This window comes from Dasypus novemcinctus, chromosome 14 (assembly GCF_030445035.2).
Source record: "Dasypus novemcinctus isolate mDasNov1 chromosome 14, mDasNov1.1.hap2, whole genome shotgun sequence".
Lineage (NCBI taxonomy): Eukaryota > Metazoa > Chordata > Mammalia > Cingulata > Dasypodidae > Dasypus > Dasypus novemcinctus.
The window spans coordinates 27,653,585-27,673,349 of record NC_080686.1 but is presented as its reverse complement, the minus strand read 5'-3'; positions in this window follow the sequence as shown (position 1 = coordinate 27,673,349).

Sequence of the window (19,765 nt, the reverse complement as noted above, 5' to 3'; positions counted from 1 at the left end):
TCTAAGTCTTTCAAATTGTCCAGCTTACATTATCAAAATCTTGCCAGAGACTCACTCACGAGGTGCAGATTTTCTTCCAGGAAATAAGAGTACAGAAAGAACAAAAGCAGTTTTTGTCCATGCAATTTTCAGACCACCCAGCAGATGGTAATCATCAGAGCACCTTTCCACCCTTTCCACAGAGATGCTTCACTCTCCATTTTCCAGTGTTTTGCTCTGACCAGAGCCAATATTCAAAATGGGCTCACTTGGACAAATTCACTGAAGAAAAGCCTTCCCCCCATCTTCCCCTCCATTTTCCCTTGTAATAGCTATTAGGGAGGCAGATGTCTGTACCTCTCTAAGTCAGCTGCAGTGAGCCAGGGGTTTTATCTCAGTTTCATATCTTGGGGCTGGGGAAGAGGATCCCTTCCTAACCACTGTGGGGGTTTGGTAACTTATATTTGTTGTTTTGGGTTCTTTGTCTCTCTGTTACATCCTCTCCTGGAAGTTGTAAGCACTGTCTTGGTCTGCTGATCTCCAAAGCAGGCCCCTTAGACAAATTTTAGCTCCTTTTCCATTATTTTTGTAAGAGAGGTGAGCCCTACCTGCCTAATCTGATACCATCTTCCCACAATTCCTCTTTCTTCTTTTTTAATGTAGGCATTGAGGGCTATAAATGTATTTCTCAGCACTGCTTTCACTGCATCCCCTAGGTTCTAGTATTGTGTTCTCATTTTCATTCATCTTAAGATATTTCTTGATTTCTCTTGCAATGTCTTCTTTGGACAACTGATTATTTTAGTGTGTTGTTTAATCTCTATATTTGTGAATTTTCCTTCTTTCTGGCTGTTTTTGATTTCCAACTTTATTCCATTATAATCAATAAAAGTGCTTCATATAATTTTCATCTTTAAAAGTTTATTGAGATCTGCTTTATGACCCAACATATGGTCTATCCTAGAGAAAGATCCATGAGCACTTGAAAAGAATATATATCCTGCTGTTTTGGGGTGAAATGTTTTGTATATGCCTATTAGGTTTAGTCCATGTAGCATATATTCAATGACTGTGTTTCTTTATTGATCCTCTGTCCAGATGTTCTATCTACTGCTGAGAGTGGTGTATTGAAGTTTCCAACTATTATTGTTGACATATCTATTTCTCCCTTTAGTTTTGCTAGTGTTTGCCTCATGTGTCTTGGGGCATCTTGGTTAGATGCATATAAAATTATGACTGCTATTTATTTCTGGTGAATTTCCCCTTTTCTTAATATATGATGTCCTTCTTTATCTCTAATAACAGCTTTGCTTTTAAAGTCTATTTCATCTGATATAAGCATAGCTACTTCATTTTTTTTTTTTTTTTATTAACTGCATGCCTGGAATATCTTTTTCCAGCCTTTAACTTTCAATCTTTTGATATCCTTGAGTCTAAGGCGAGTCTCTTGATACAGCATGTAGATGGCTGATATTTTCTTATCCATTCCACCAGTCTGTGTCTTTTGATTGGGGAGTTTAATCCATTAAGGTATTATTATTAAAAAGGTAGTTCTTATTTCACCCATTTTGTCATTTGGTTTTATCTGGCATATTTTATTTTTACCACTCTTTGTTCACTTTTAGTTACTTTTACTGATAGAATCTTCATTTCTAGACTCTCTTTCAAGCCTTTCTTTCCTGTCTTTTCTTTTCAGGATGTCACACCCTATTAGTATTTCCTGCAAATCTGGTCTTTTTGTTACAAACTCTCTCAGTTTCTTTTTATCTCTGAATATTCTAAATTCACCCTCATTTTTGAAAGACAATCTTGTGGATATGAGATTCTTGGCTGAAATTTTACTCTCACAGTATCATAAATATATCACTGCTGCCTTCTTGCCTCCATGGTTTATGATGAGATATCAACACTTAATCTTGTTGGATATCCCTTATTTGTTATGCATTGCTTTTCTTTTGCTGCTCTCAGAATCTCTTTTTCTCTTTGGCATGTGACTTTCTGATTAGTATGTCTCAGAGTTGGTCTACTCAGATTTATTTGGATGGGAGTACATTGTGCTTCTTGGACATGGCAATCTATGTCCTTCAATAGGGTTGGGAAATGTTCTACCATTATTTCTTCAAATATTTCTTCTGTCCCTTTTCCCTTCTTTTCTCCTTCCAGGACATTCATGACATGTATGCTTGCATTTCTCTTCATGCCTTTTTGTTTGCTGTGACCCGTTCAATTTTTTTCTATTCTTTTCTTCATCTGTTCTTTTGTATATTCACTCTCAGAGGCCATGTATTGAAGCTCATCAATCCTTCCTTCTGCCTCCTCAAATCTGCAGTTATATGCCTCCAGTGTATTTTTAATTTCATTTGTTGTGCCTTCATTCACATAAGATCTTCTATTTTTCTATGTATATTATCAAATTCTTTTTTGTGCTCACCCAGTGTCTTCTTTATTTTATTTTTTTAATTTTAAATTTTTTAAAAAATTCATCTCTCTCCCCTTCTCCCCACCCCCAGTTGTCTGCTCTCCATGTCCATTCATTGTGTGTTCTTTTTTGTCCACTTGTGTTCTTGTCAGTGGCACCAGGAATCTGTGTCTCTTTTTTTTGTTGCATCATCTTGCAGCATCAACTCTCCATGTGTGCAGCACCACTCCTGGGAAGGCTGCATTCCTTTCATGTGGGGCAGCTCTCCCTGAGGGGTGCACTCCTTGTGCATGGGACTCCCCTATACTGGGGACACCCCTGTGTAGCATGGCACTCCTTGTGCACATCAGCACTGTGCATGGGCCAGCTCACCACATGGGTCAGGAGGCCCAGGGTTTGAACCCTGGACCTCCCATATGGTAGACAGATGCTCTATAAGCTGAGTCAAATCCACTTCCTCCAGTGTCTTTTTAATATCCTTAATCTCTTTAGCCATCATGTTGACTTTATTAAGGAGATTTGTTTGAACATCTATGATTAGTTTCTCAACTCCTTTATGTCATCAGGAAACTTGTCTTTTTTCCTTTAACTGGGCCATATCTTCCTGTTTCTTGGTATGGATTGTAATTTTTTGTTGGTGTCTTGTCATCTGGCTTACTAGTTGTATTTATTCTTGGTGCAGTCTCCTTCTTTAAGACTTTCTTGCTCTTTCTCTCTTTCTTGTTGTGTAGTAGGAGCCAAGGATGCAGTTGGTAATGTAAGCTGTGGACATTGAAGTTGTCTGTGTTGCCCCAGGAACTATTAAACTTCTCCCAACTTCCTTCTCTGCCAGGGGTAGGGACAGAGCTGCAGTCATGTGTAGTCATCCTAGCTGTGCAGTCCAACACCATCTGTAGTTGCCTGGAAGGACTGACGAAGCTTCTTGCCCCTTCATACCCTGCCTGGTGTAGGGATGGAGCTGAAGTTGTGGATAGCAATTTATGCCATTCAGGTCCAAAATGACTGCAGTTCCCGAGTAGACTGACATATCACCAGTCCCTGCCTCCTTGCCAGGACTGGGATGGACCATCTGGAATGCCCAACAATCTAATCCATGTGAGCTAATTGTGTAGATACCCTGATAGGCTAAGGGAGTACTGTCCCTTCTGCCCTTGAGGGGATGGGAATGGAAACACCAAACCCAACAATTTAGTCTGTGTAAGCCGAAAGTGCCTGCCATTGCCCAGAGGGGCTGAGGAAACACCATTTCCGTCCTATCCTCTTAGGGGGTGAGGTGGGTCATGGGTGTCCACCAGCTCAGTCCCTGTAGGCCGTAAGTACCAGCTTTTGCTTGGAGAGGCTAAAGAAACACAGTTCACCTCCTATCCTATTGGGGAGCAGGGATGGAGCTACAGGTGTCCTAGTATCCAGACTGTGTGGGCTTTAAGTACCTGCAGTTGCCCAGAGAGGTTGAAGAAACACCAGCTCCTTTCTATCTTATGGGAGTGGAAGGGTGGAGATGGGATCTAAGACCCTACTCATATGGGCTGAAAGTGCCTGCTGTTGCCCAGAGAGCCTGAGGAAACACAACTGCTCTCCTATCCTATTGGGGAGTGGGGATGGAGCCTCAGGTATCTGAGTCTTCAGTCTGTGCTGGCCAAATGTGCCTGCAGTTTCCCAGAGAGGATGGTGCAAGTCACCCCAACTTCTTCCCTGCTGGAGGTGGGGCCAGAGCCTAGGCTAGGGCTACTGTCCGACTTGGGTGGAAAGCAGCCAGGACCTACCTTCACTGTGATTTTCAGTCTGCCCCGCTTCATCTCATGCTGATGACAGAGTTAAAACAGTGACTGTTGGCCTCTTTTTGACTTGGACAGGCTGAAACTTTTGCTGTTCTCAGTATTAGGCTTCAGTCAGCTGAATTTACTAATACGTAGTTGAAGTTGGTGCTCAAGCTTCTGTTCCTCTCTCATTTTTGGGAAATGGAACCTCCAACTCTAGCCATGGAACAGCTCCCTATTTGGCTCTCACAGCCAGTGGAGGATGGGCACCAGTCTCCATGGTGTGGAGTACTTTATTCACTAATCTTAACTGCAGATGGGCAGTCTCTTCCATTCTTTCAAGGATGTTGCAGGATGCTCTTCTGGTCTCCTGGGGCCTCCAAATAGGTGCTGTAGATAGGCACTACAAACGGGCATGTAGTGATTACGAATGCCTTATAAGACCAGCTGACTCATAGGGCTCTTTACTCTGTCACCATCTTGCCCCTTCTTTAAAACATTTATTTTTATTGATGCTATTCACTACAGTTTGCTTTAAGGAATAAAATGATTTTTGATAAAAATCATGTCAGAAATCCTTCCACAGAAAATACAATTTTTTATCAAGTTGTCATCCTCAAAATGTCCCCAATCTGTTCCTTGGTGATGGTATACATGGCTGTATATCACCCTTTTGTCAGAGGTTGTGGAAGGTCAAACAGTTGGAAGGGAGTTAATTTGGTCTATATACTGTTCACACTGTCTCTTCATTTCCTCTTGGTGACATAACAGATTGCCATAAACTGGGTGAGTTAAAATACCTGAATTTATTCTTTCACTGTTGTGGAGGCTAGAAGTCCAAAAGCAATTTATTGGCAGGGTTATGTATCCTCTGAAATCCTTCCTTCCCTCTGCCAGCTTCTAATATTCCCAAGTTTTTATTTATTTGTGGCAGCATAACTCCGTTTCTGCCTCTGTTGTCACATGGTTGTCTTCTCTCTGTTAGTCTGTCTCAGCACCCTAATTTCCTTTGTCTAGGACACATGTTGGATTAGGGCCCACTATAATCCAGTATGATTTAATTTTAACTGATTACATCTGCAAAGTTTCATTTCCAAATAAGGTCACCTTCTCAGGTACCCAGAGTTAGTACTTGAACTTTTTAGGGGACACAATTCAACCCACAACACTCCCCCTCCAGGTAGCAACCTAAATTGCTACTATTTATTTCATTCTGTTCAGAATCTTCTTCCTTTATGTTAGCTTGTTTTATTCATGGAAGGTAAAAATGTTAAAAACAGAAAACACATGTCTGCTTAATTTCACATTCCTGCTTGGATTGATCCATTGTCTTAAATATGCCACAACCTCAAAAATGTCCATTTATACCTAGTCATAGGCACCCTCCTTTGTCTGAAGGCTTTGTCTTAGTTTTCCCAGGCTGTTCTAGCAAATACCATACAATGTGTTGGCTTTACAGGAACTTATTGGCTCATGGTTTGGGAGTATAGAAGTCCATGCTTTCTCTCCCAAATCTGCAGCATTTTGGTGTTGGCTTGCCACAATCCTTGAGGTTCCATTACTGGCATCTCTGCTTTTATCATGTGGCCATCACTCTTTCCTCATGTCTGCTCTTCTGGTTTCCACTGATTTCTGAAGTCCTCCTGTGGTTTTCTCTGACTGCTTTTTATATGGCCTCCAGTAATAGGGATTAAGACCCACCCTGAATCACTGACCACACCTAAATAGCATCTCTTAAGGGCCTATTCACACTTGAGTCCATACCCTGACTCTCCAGAACATATTCAAAGATTCTTTCTATAAATGGGTTTACACCCACAGGAAAGGAGATTAAGATTTGAATATGTCTTTTGGCTGGAACATGATTCAGACCTCAACAAGCTCTTTCTATTCTCTCCTTCATGGACGACACTCGCCCTTCGGGATGTAGCGAGGGATCCACTGTTGTTCTAAAAGCCTCTATGAGCCCCTCCCATATGCCCTCCACTCACAACACTGTCGCTTTCCTAGCACTCGTTTATCTGAATTGCAATGACATACTTATTTGTTTCTCTTCCCCTCTAGGTCATACCTTCCCTAAGGGAAGGGTGTGCGCCCTTTCTATTTAATATCTAGCATTCCGCCTGACACAGAGTAGGTGTTCGCAGAAGCTATGTGAATAAATAAGGGTTCATTCAATAACTGGGTGCTGGATAAATGAGTGAAGATTCCTTTACTAATGCACTTACTAATTTCACTCACTTTTCCACCATTGCAATTTGTTTGGAAAACTTTACTTCAAATTCAAAAAAATTAAATAGCAGAAAAAGTCAGCTCAACAAGTTACGGAAGCATTACTCCTAAAAAGTTCTGCCCAGGCAATTCTATCTCATCTCATTCCAACTACTAACAAAATTATCCCTCTAGTATTTAGAAAGATATACAGATGAACACAGATTAGTTAAATAACATAGTCAAGGTCTCCTTATTTATGAAAAAAAATGAAGGGAAAAAAATGTTCAATCATATTCATATCTCACAAAACCAAATCCCATATTCTTTTTTTTTTTTACCTTTAGCATTAATATAGTACCAGCTTTGCTTTTGCCACCATTGCAATTTTTGACTTATGTAGCACTAAATAGAGTATGAAGGGTAGAAAGAAATGAGAGTTTTCCATTTATCAATGTTGATAGTATAAAATGTATAGATTATTTTACATATTTTGGGAATGAGATCATGTATCAGATCATTCATAAGCATGTAAAGTTGTGGTTCTGGTCAAATAGGCTAGTCAAGGTGGGCCTGTAACTTTCAGAGGGACAGTGCAGTATATCATATAGGTTCTACCTAAGAGCTTTAAAGAGGCAGTCATTTTTGTATAAGGGTACCATAGTTATATTTCTTATCACACATGCTAAATAAAATTTTTCTTACAGTAAAAGTAGTTTTTGTTTAATGCTTTGATAGCTAAACCTATAAATATACTTTAAAATGACCCTTATTTATAGACCCTGTGAGGGACTAGAGAAATCATTGAGTCAACTCTGTATGTTATTTTTAAGATGAGGACACTTACACCAATATAGGTATTGACTTCTCTAAAGTCCTAGAGATCAAGCCACACCTGGGGCTAGAAGCCAGTCCTTCTACCCATTTAATTAATTTAACCTATTGCTGTACCTATTTCACTATAATAAAGTAATTTAAAAGTAGTTTTCAAAAGTTAGTAGGCCTAATACTAAATATTTCATCCAGGTGGACTCATTCCGTATCTGTCCTTTTGAGTCTGACTTATTTCACATAGCATACTGTTTTCAAGGCTCATCTATGTTGCAGCACTTCATTCCTTTCTATGGCAGAATAATATTCCATTGTATGGTGTGGCAATTTGGTATTATTTATGAATCCCAAAAATATCATTGATTGTATTTGTAAACTGGTCTATTCCTCTGGGTGTGATACCACTTTGATTATATTAAATTCAGAGATTTCACTTTTACTTTATTAAATCAAGATTAGGACTTTGATTCAACTGTGTCATTAGGGCATGCAGGACTAAGTCCCTGCCGTCCTTGGTGGACTGAGAAAACAAACTCTCACAGGGAAGTAGACACATCGAGAAGATGCAGTATCCTGTAGTCTGGGAAGAGAGATAAGACTGATAGTTTGGAAAGTGGACTTGGCCCAGTGGTTAGGGTGTCCACCTACCACATGGGAGGCCTGCGGTTCAAACCCTGGGCCTCCTTGACCAGTGTGGAGCTGGCCCATGCACAGTGCTGATGCACACAAGGAGTACTGTGCCACGCAGGGGTGTCCCCCATGTAGGGGAGACCAAGGGGCAAGGAGTGTGCCCTGTAAGGAGAGCTGCCCAGCGTGAAACAAAGTGCAGCCCGCCCAGGAATGGTGCCGCACATATGGAGAGCTGACACAACAAGATAACGTAACAAAAAGAAACACAGATTCCCGTGCCACTGACAACAGAAGCAGACAAAGAAGAACACGCAGCAAATAGACACAAAGAACAGACAACCAGCGCCAGGGGAGAAATAAATAACAATAAATAAATCTTAAAAAAAAAAAAAAAAGACTGTTAGTTTATAGCCAATCTTGTGAAGAGGACAGAACAGCTGAGCTTGAAAAGAAACAAGCCCTGGGGAGAGAGGTGAGCCTTATATCAATCTACAGCTGAGATATGAAGAAGCTGGGACTACAGAGCCTTAAGAGGAAGAAGGAAAACTCACTCACCTCGCAGACATCACTCACCATCTTGCTTCAACATGTGGCAAATGACTTTGGGTAAGCAAGTACCTCTTATGGTATCTTGAGTTGGACTCTTTAGGGCCTTGTGACTGTAAGCTTCTGCTCCAAATAAATAACCTTTAAAAAGCCGACAGATTTCTGGTACTTTGCATCAGCACTCCTTTTGGCTGACTAATACATAAGGATATATCGCGTTTACCACAATAAAAATATAAATTAAAAAAATTATTAGACTTTCCAAAATTCTAAACCTGAGATATAATTTGTATTGTTTTCCACCTTGTGGTGAGATGTGGAGAAAATACCACTAGATTGGGATCATGCAACTTTACCTGGATATATTGGTCAGGGTTCTTTTTTGCAGCGCACAGAATTCACTCTAGCTAAGTGAAACAGAAAGGGAGCAAGTCCCAACACATTGTAGAACTGCACCACTAAGAGACCTGCAGGTCCAGCCATGCATAAGAGGCTGCATGAAAAGGAAGCTGCTGCATCAGAAAACTGCTTGATAAAGCAGGAATTGCCACCATGACTGCTGGCTCCAAAATCATTCTGCCTCTGTCACAATCTGATGCCCCCCAAATGCATGCACTGTACCTTGCCTCTCTCTCCATGCTACTCCAACCTGAATGAACGACCCACACAAGTGCACATGAATGACAGTATTTAAATTCTAGGCAGAACCCTCTCTTCAGAGGAGTGTGGAAAGTAGTGTTTTGTAGCATGCGAGAAAGGCCCATTAGAAGTGGGTTAAGATGGCCATTGTGTGAGCCAGTCCCCAGTATTTAACACAATGATTTTAATTCTTCTTAGGTGAGCATATGATCTTGGGGCAATTTGATCCCTTTTGAATCCCATATAACAATAGATGTGAAAGCAGTCTGCAATAAAGAGATACACAAATGCCAATCATTTAATATTATTCTCCATGCCATTTCATCCCCTCCTGTTTATTCTAAGTTCTGTTTAGCCTGTGTGGTGTGCCAGTAGAATGAAATACAACTATCTTACCAGAATATCACCCTTTTACCCAATCCCTGACTGTATCTGCCCATAAAAATAATACAAAAGGGAATGGGGAGTATATCTTTAGCATGGACTTATTTCCATGGCTAACTTTAGAAGAAGAATTTTAATGAGCCTTGTTAGCAGGCTATAGCTTAATGCCATTTGGCTGTCCCTAAAGACTCTTCTACAATTATTCCTCAACTTGAGGCTTATTTTATTTTAAAGTTAGCTGGCACGCTCCGAGTCTTCAGCTGGTTCATTAATCTTGTCTGGTGAGGAATCAATTGCCTTTGAAAACTTACCGGTATCCTTTGGCAAAATTTTTACTATTAAAAACGTTTTTAGAGTAATCCTAAGCAGAATCTAATTTGCCAGCCTTGGAAAACTCACCCTCCTTTTGGACACTCACCCTTTTTCAGTGGCTTATGGCTATTCTGTGCACTGTGTGGTAGTCCATTTTGATCTCAAATTGTTGCCTTTTCTTCTCACTTGCCTTCTACCCCCTTCCACACAACCTTTGCCATGACCTCCCTCAATTATTTTTCTTTCCTGGGCTATGTATAACAAAAAGGTGAAGTACGTGTCTATATATGTTCTTTAAGTTCTCCTGGATAGTAAGACACAGTTATTGTGGGTGAGAAAGAATGATCACTGACTCACTTTGTAGGGAAAATATGACAAATTAATTTTCAGTATTGGCAGGTATTTGTACTTACACTTCCCTGTGCTTAAAAAACATTTCTTGCCATTTGAAAAATGAATTCAACATTCTGATTCATAAATATGGCTTATAAGGATTATAACGTTTTGTGTATGATTCATAGTAATAACCTGAACTCTTTGGGATTACGTTCAAGTCCTCGGGCAGTCTCTCTGGTCTTCAGTTTCCACATCTATAAAACAAGATGAGTTTCAGCTCTAACATTCTAACCTTCTCTGAATCCAGCCTGCTCAGTTATCAGTTAAACTGCTGACATTGACTCTTGCCTACCACCCTGGTCTAGCTCTCAATAGGAATATTAGGATACAGGGCTATATGGGCCATCCTAAATTCTCTTCTCCATCTTTCTCCTCCTTTTCCTCTCTCATCTCCTTCCACCTACCTCTTCTTCCTACATTAATTGACTTTAAGATTAAAAAGTAAACCCTAAAGAGTTGCCATTTTCTATTTACCTAATCAGAGCCTGAGGTGGACTGGATCATTAAGAGTAAGTGTGGAATTATCTTTGAACCTTCTTACTTTTCCTTAAAGAAAGCAACAGGACCTCACCAGAATGTGTCAAGAGGGAAAGTTCTACTTTCTTCCTTAGCTGCGTTGCTTATCACGAGCAGTTAGATATTCAAATGAATCTGTCAGGAATAAGGATCTGGTGCTCCAGTTCCTGCTCGGCCTGATGACATTGATTTGTGAGCATAATGCTCGGCTGCGGGATGTGTGACAGATAAATTTTATCAAAATTAAGGCACAATTAAACATTTCATCTTCCTAATTACTGGCTGTAGATTCAGCCTGATGACCATGTGCTGTAAGAAATCAGCGACCATTACACATTTTAATGGAGCACAGCTGTCTTACAGCTTGGTAATATTTGCACAGTGCCACAGAACTGTAATTTATGATAAAAAGAAAAAATGTGTATTGGCGCTTTTTTGCCAAAATAGATTAAGGATTCATATACTTTAATGAGATTTGGACCTAGTCTTGGATTATCGTTATAAATGATTTATGTGTATGTTGGTGGACTCCTGTAGTTTGGAGTTGATTTGTGTTTTGGTCTACCAACATGTAATTCAAAATTTATTCTTGAGCCAATACCTATCACTTTCTCCCTTTCTTCTTTCTCTTGTGCCATCCTGTTTCTTATGTTTCTTACAAAGGAGGACATATGGGAAGGTGAATAAAGCAGGAAGGCAATGGCAGGAAGGGCCTTGTAGAAAACAACTGTAGCTTCTCTAAAACTAATGGGAGAGTGAGTTTAGGGACAGGGTGGAAGAGGCCTTGACAGCAGGAACAGGGACAGTGCATGGTCTCCCTGCACCAGCCCTCGCCTTCGCTTGCGGCTGAGAGCCCAGGGCTGCCTGGGCAGAGCCGCAGACCAGCCCGGGAGGACCAGGCCAGACTGCAGAATGGGCCTTTGCTCTTCAGAAAAGAGGGGTGGCTGACAAACTCTCCTTCTCCGTTTCACTAGTAAAAAGCAGGGGATGGCTAGTTTGGCCTCCCTTCCTGAGATTCATCAAAGGTGTAAGGAGGATGATTATGAATTATTTGTAACTATAAAAGATCACGTGGCAGAGCTGTATCTCCTTCCTACTCCTGTAAGAACGTCCAGGCTGTGAATTTGGCAATACTTACTGCTAACCTATGGAGAAAGGTGTCTCTTTATCACCATTCCTACTGGAAAAACACTGTAAAGGATGTATGTTTGTAAATGAATTGTTTTCAACAGACTAGTTACAAATAGGTCATAAGCAATCAAAAAATGCATAAAATGGGTATTCTTGGTAGAGTAGTTGTTAATAAATTGGGGAAATAAATTGTCATATCTTATTACTAATTATTATGATAATGAAATTTGGCCATGCAAGTTGGCATCGTAATCCCCAAGTCTTTTAATCTGAAAAGGTACATATCTCTTCAGAAATACTTCCTTTCAGAAAGCATGTTGTAGATAACCGAAAAAGGAGAAATACCAGAATCTACCCAAATCTGCTCAATTTAAGTGTTAACTTGCTCCTGAAAACAGAGAACATATCCTAATGAATTCAGAAGGCCTAAAATATATATGTTACAGGGAAAGAAGAGCTCATCTTTTTATCATCCCGATCTTCTCCAGGCTTGATTTATTTCAGCGCTCATATGCTGGAATGTTTCATACTGTACCAGGTTGCATATGCTTGCACACTAATTCTCAATTGCCGTATGCGGTTTGTGACAACCATCTGCTTCGACCTCCCTTTGAGTTCTTTCTCCCACTCAGCCCAGCTGAAGTAAAAATATGGGCAGAAACAACTTCTGCAGGGAAATGAAGAAGTTAATGGGAGAGTGAAAGTTATATTGTGCATCAGCCTTTCGCATGGATGTGCTCCTGAAACTTATGCTCCACTTATCAAATATTTCTGAAGTGCAAAGCCTGACACTTAGCAGAAAGCTGTAAAAAAAGCCATGTTTCCTCTGACAGTCTTGGCTGTGGAGGAAAGGTAATAATAAAATATGTACATCTAGTGCACATGCCAACGCTAGAGCCCACGAGTGCTGCTCCAGCGACCTAGACTCAAGAGTCTGTAGCACCTTGTCACACAGCAGAGGGAGAGCGGGGAGGGCTGAAAGGAGGAGGGGGACAAACATAATTGAAAATGCCTGAAAAAAGTCATCACATTTTGGAGTTTGCTTTGAAAAGGAGGGTGGTTATAGATTTCCTAAAATTTATTGAATTTGAAAATAGGAGACAGAGCTTCTCGGATTGCAAATCTTTTTGCATGGAGTAAGAACAGAGAAAACAGGGAAAGGTGGCTGAGAATTTTCAAAATTCTCAAATTAAAAAAAAAACACCTTAAGTTTGTGTATTTGCGTTTGAGAGAGCGAGATATTTAAAAAGGAGTGCACGCGTCACTAGAAAATATGCCACTACAATGAAAATGATGGTATTTACTGTACACCAGCAAATCGAAGACACCAGCCCATTGTGTCAGCCCTGATCTTGTGAATTCTGAAATGTGGGAAAATGTCTTAAGATCAATGAAAAGGTTTTATGTGTGTGCGTATATAAATGTATTATGAATATGTATGACTATGTATATACCTATGTATGCATATATGTATAGATCTGTAATCTTTGCCCCAAGTTGGTTAAGGTGTGATACTTACATCTTTCATTTCTTGGCTATGTATCTAAGCATAAGAGCAAATAAAAAATGATCCTGTGACCATAAGGAGAGTGGTAGAAGAGGGAGAAGAGGAAGAAAGAGAAGTAAAAAGGAGAAGGAGAAAAAAACCAACCTGGATATGTATGGAGAAGAAGGGGAAAGAAATCAAGTAATTCTGTTACACGAGTATTCAGAAGACTGCCATCACAGTCCCTGGCTTCCAAATTCATTAGTATTTTTACAGGAAACAAGCACAAAGTGAGAACATCAAATAAAATTGGCAAATGGTAAAAAGGAATGTCCTGGATAGAGCTCTGATGAGGTTCAGATGGAATAAAATATAAAGTCTGGTGACTCATTACTAAAATGAGGAAAGTACAAGTTCAGCATGTTCTTTCAGAGTCTGATCCACCAGATTCTGTCTAACTATAATTGATCCATTCTAAAAGCCATCAGTCACACAAATAGTTTGTTACATTTTACCTTTTCCCTTTAAACTTGGGTTATTTATCAGAAGAATTTCATTGTATCAGAACCAGATAGGAACTACCTTGCAATTATTGAGGGAATTTTTACATTTCTTTAAGAAACCCAATGGTAATAGCTAATTATTAATTATGTGATGGCTAAGAGCATGGGCTTTGGAACCAGCCTGTGTTAAAATTTAGCTAGAATTCCGACTTGACTATTCTTAGCTTATGAATTTGAGCCTCAGTTTCTCTATTTTTAAATGGCTAAAAGTAGCACCAATCTGATTGTTAGGATAAAATGAGAAAGTATATGTAAATCACCTCGAACAGCGACTGCTACACATGATAAATGCACAACAAATGATAGTTGCTCTTACTGTCGTCAACAGTCTGGAGGGGAAATTTTAGGACAAATGAGAATAAGCTTCATGGGTAGTGGGAGGAGGGATGCTGAGAAATAACCAAGAAGAGTTTATAGAAGATGGGACACTAAATTCTCTCATTTGTAGGTGGGATGTGACATGTTACATTTGGTCACTTGAGAAAATATGACCATATTTTGTCATCATATGATGATGAAATTTAAACAAAAGGATTATACCTGCCAGTAATTTTCTGAGATACTTTATAGAACCTCAGCATATGGTACCGTTTTTGGAAACTAATTACTTCCATCCCAATTCATGTAAGTTAAGCTCTTGCTACCTTGTGATGATTATGTTTGAGATCAGTTTGATATATACATGTGTGTGTGAATATATTATACCTCTGAATGCATTTTTAAATATTTTCAAAAACCTTTGAATTTGGTTTTCAAAGGTGGTCTCTACTATGTTTCTCTTTGTCTCTTCCAATATTGAAAGACATTATTTCCCTCATTTTTATTTTCGGCTAACTGGTTTCATCTACTTTGATTGGTGTTCTACAGCGATCCAGAATTTTTGGCTGCCAGATGCCTAAAGCACATAGGTTAAAAGCAGGTCAGTTTTAACACAAGACTATCATTTTACTGTTTAATGAATATATTTACAATTCCATAGTAACAACAATTGACAAAATGCACAGTGAAATTATTATCCTCAACAAATAATCCAGGACAAAAATGTTTTCTCTACACCATGTGTACCTATCAGCCACTGACGGGAGCCCAACACCTGACTGTATGGTTTATGAAAGTTTGAAGTTGGAGGAAGAGGAGCTGTAGCTGGAGGCTCTTGTTTATGACTGCAGAATCCTCACTCTGCAGCCAAGGCTGGCAAAGCCAACAAGAAACAGCAGGGCTTGAATAGCTCACTGCTAGTCCTAGCAGGGTTCTTGTCAGTCAAATATATTCACTGCATACCTATTGTGTGCAGAATACATCTTTTCACTTGCCAATTCAGTGCTGAGAGGTTGGTTTAGCTCTTTTTATCTTTATGACCTGCATTCTGGTAACAGCCCTTCTAGCCGTGTGTTCATTTTAAAAATAATTTATTCCAATAAACAAGGTGGATGTTCCCTAGATATGGCCACCATATGCCCTGAATTTTCTGGGATAATCCTGATTTTATGTAGTTTTATTTTTATTCCAATAAAGGCAATTAACAAAATACATAATGAAATGTGATTTCGATTTTTTATGTTATTGTGAGATTTCATATAATGAATTGGCAAATCAGAAAAAATAATATTTTGTTAGATTATGCTTATGATTTCTGATTTGGAAAATGTGGTTCCTGGGTGGTACATAGTGTTCCTTTAGAAGAGGTTTTGCTTTTACTTCTTCCATGGAATCCATGCTGTTTCAGGAAGGTGTGTACCTTTGGCTCCATTGATGACTTACCAGATCCTGTATCTCCTCCCTCAGGGACCATTGAGGGTTACATATTATAAATTGCCATGGATCTTACATCTATTAGGAGTCTATTGTTTGTAAGTGACAGAGATCCCGACTCATAAACATATAAACAGAAGAGATCTATTGGATCCCCTACTTGAAAAGAGTAGTCAGGGCTGGTTGTAATTCAGCCTTTACTTGGTTTTCTCTCTGACGAAGTTGACTTCATCCTTAGACTCCATACAGGGCCTCCTGACAGCTCTCAGTTGTCTTCTTCTTAAAATGGTACCAGCAGCTCTAGACCTTGGATCTTCACACCTCACTGGCAAGGAAATGAAGAAAAGTTTCTTCTAGCAGCTTCCATGGAAGCGAGAAGTCTTTCATTCCCAGAAGCCCCAGCAGACATTTTCTCTGCCTCGCTGGCTTTGATTAGGTTCTGTGCCTTGCCCTCAACCAGCATGGTGGTCAGTGGGATGGGATTCAAGAGTGGCTTACACCAATCAAGTAACACTTTAAAATGTGGCAGGGGAATCATCCATTCCACACCAAGTGATTAAAAATGGTTTCCCCAAAGCAAAATTTGGGATGTGTTATCAGAAGAGGGGAGGGGTGCTGGGAAGAATAAAACCACAAATGTCTGCTACAAGCTTCTGTGTTTATGCATATCATGAAAACACAATTTCCTACCATAAAAAATCATGGGAAAGGAAATGGTCAAATCATATTGATCTGTAGGTATTGTGGTCAGCTGGCCTCACACATTGGCTGAAAGTTTTTTTTTCAAATACCAGACACACAGTTCATGAGATAAAATTTCACACCTGAACCAAAGTGCTACCCAGGGATCTTCAGGTTCCTTCATAAATAGTCAAAATTACACATGTTGGATCGGGGTGATGCTGAGTAGGCAGAACAGAGGACTATAAAAACATTTCTTCTAAAAAGCATGAGAGTTATAAGTATTCTAGAGGTCCTTAGGCTACTGAATGAAGTAGGATGTTCAAAAAATCACTGCTCCAAGGTGATATAAATTAAGTGTCCATATTAAGTGTCATCTGGTGAATCTTGTTTCATAATGAGATGCTGGGGTTTCACCCCAAACCTTCTGAAGCAATATTGCTAGGGGAGGGACTTGACAATCTATATTTTTAAGAACAGGCAAATTGGGGAAACACTAACATACTCTATTCTCCCACTTGTCCATTGTAAAAGGCACATGAATTTATGCAGAACTGGGAAGATGCTGCTACTCAGAATCACCTCATTCATTCAGTCAACAAATATTTATTTAACATTCATTCTGTTCTAGAATCTAGCCGCTGGATTCAGGCACTTTATTGTAAAATAGGGAACACAGATAAGAAATACATAAATATCAAGCAATGAAGATTGATTGTCACTGTGGGTCCTGAGGGGAGGGGGAAAGAGGTATTGAATAGATGAAATCAGTGTAACTGTGGGGCAATGGAAGTGTTCCAAAAGATTATGCAAGGATGGATTAGGACATGTTAAATTACACCAAAAATGTATAGGGGCCTATAAGCTAAAAAGTAAATCATAATGTAAAACATAAGAAAACTAAAAATTTAGAAAACTGTATAATCTAAAATATAAACCATAATGTAAACCCAAGTGTAACCTTGTTGGAAAGCTATTGTCTCAATATCTGTATATCAGTTGCAGTAATTATAGTATGAACATGTTTATTGCTGGGGAAGGGACAAAGTGTCTGATGTTGGATATGTGAGAGTACCATATATTGTATATATGAATTACTGTGATCTAAAACTTTTGTGAAGACAAGCTTAATAATTAGAAAAAAAGAAAAAAGGAAAAAAAAATGGATGTAGACACTGAGGAAGAGATGGAAAAAGTTGCCCTGCCAATGTGCATATAGGGCAACATTTATTGCAGTTATAGAAGGCAAAACATCAAAAACAAAGCTTTTGCATTTTTAAATTTTTTGATACCCCAATTTTTTTTCACTTTAATTTTTCTAAATTTGTATGCATTCTATATCTAACTTTAAACCCATCACTATATTCCATTTTACTATCAATGGAACCTGGCAATATATTAGGTTTCATTTCTGAAGAAGTTTTGGACCACAGAGAGGTACAACAATGGCAGGGGAGGAATACTGGTGTGGGGTGTTATTGACAGGGGGAACATGGTTGGGAGGGAGTTCTCCATGGCATATATATAGGGTACATAAAAATGTTTAGATATTTTCATAGTAGTTACAGTTAAAACAACAACTGAGGGAGTGCTGAGTTCCTAGCCAGGGGAGCTCCATCACATTCCCTAATGGAACAGCAACAATCCCCCCAAGTGCAATGGCTAAGACCAATAAAGAAGGATGGTCCAACAATGAGCCCTTGATACTAAAGACTATGCTTGTGAGTCTGTTCACCTGAAATAAGAACTAGGCCTAGAGCTTCAGGGTGCCTAAGAGTTATCTCCTGAGAGCCTCCATGTTGCGCGAATGTGGCTAGTCTTGAAGCCAAACTCAGCATGTAAATGCATTGCCTTCCCCCCAGTGTGGGACATAACTCCTGGGGATGAGCTTCCCTGGTGCCGAGGAATTACTACCAAGTACCAGCTGATGATGTAACTAGAAAATGACCTTGAATAAAAGGGTCAACTCAGACCAGCAGAATAGCTCAGCCTCCATGTAATACCAGGAGTTAAAAATGCTTTTTTACCTCAAATAAAAGGGGGAAATGGAAAGGATAAATGAGTTTATATGGCTCTGAGTCTCCAAAAAAGAGCTGGGAGGTCATTTGATGGGTTGCCATTACGTTCACCTCAGCAGAGTTCCAGAGACAGCTAAAGTAGATACAACCCCAGGTATTGATTCTTCTGAGGGCTACAGAGACCCACAGGTTCTATGATCATGGCAGATGGAGTTCAATGCCATGTCAGTTGGTCCTACTTTGGAGTTTGTGTTCCTGAGTGTGATGGAGTTGGACTCAGATGTGATCTTTGTTCACAAGCCTCTCCTGTTACTTTACCAGACCAGTGGTTGGTGCTGGAGTTTAGTGTATACTTAGGGGACCTGAATCTCTGGACTGTCCATGTGGTAGCCAGGCCCTGAGCCTCAACAGACTTGCAACTCCTACCCTCTGGTTTTTTGGACTTACCCCAGCCAGCTAACAGGGAGGTAAAGAAGGTCAACCACTACACCAGGGAGCCAAGAGTGCCTATAACTGCAAGCAGGAGAATTGCATCCATCATCCATGTGGAATCTAAGTACCCTCTTGATATAGAGGTGGAGTGGACCACCATCCCAGGGTCCACAGAATGGAGGAATGGAGTATGGATTAGAGTGTATTTACTGATATTCTCTTCTGGAACAATCATGATTAGTAATGGAAGTAAATGTAGCATTGATGTGGAGAAAATGGCCACGGTAACTACTGAGGGTAGGGAGTAGGAAGAAGAGATGTGATGTGGGGGCATTTTTAGGACTTGGGGTTGTCCTGGGTGGTACTGCAGGGACAGTTACTGAACATTTTATGTCCTCCCATGGCCCACTGGGTGGACTGGGGGAGAATGTAAACTATAATGTGGACCATTGACCATGTGGTGCAGCAGTGCTCAGAGATGTATTCACCAAGTGTAATGAATGTCGCATGATGATGGAGGAGGTTGTTGTGGGAGGAGTGGAGTGAAGGGGGTGGGGGTTATATAGGGACCTCATATTTTTTTAATGTAACATTAAAAATAAATAAAGACAAAAAAAAAAAGAAATACATAAATAGATGGTAACAACTATTATACTTGCTATGAAGGAGAAGTTTAGGATGCTAAGAGAGTGGTTAACAGAGACCTACATCAGCAGCAGAAACCTGACTTCTTGTTCATTTATCTGTCCAAATATGTGATGCAGTTGAACCTCTATAGTAGGTGACAACTTTAATATGAGCCTGAGACAGGCCATACTTCATTGCAACCTGATGAGGGCAGCAAAGTGGCTCAGGTAGTGTAAAGTCAGGATACCATGGAAAGAGGTTTGGGGAAACATCCCCATCACTGGTCTTTATCTTTTACGCTTCTTCCTAATGTTCATTTCAACTGAGAACTTGAGAGCTGAAGCTACTTCTTGATGACAAAGACCAAATCCCTAGAATGAAGGGATTGTTGGTTTTTTTATCTTCATCATTTGAAATGTCCAATGTGAAACCTACCTGTGTATCTATGAATGTTG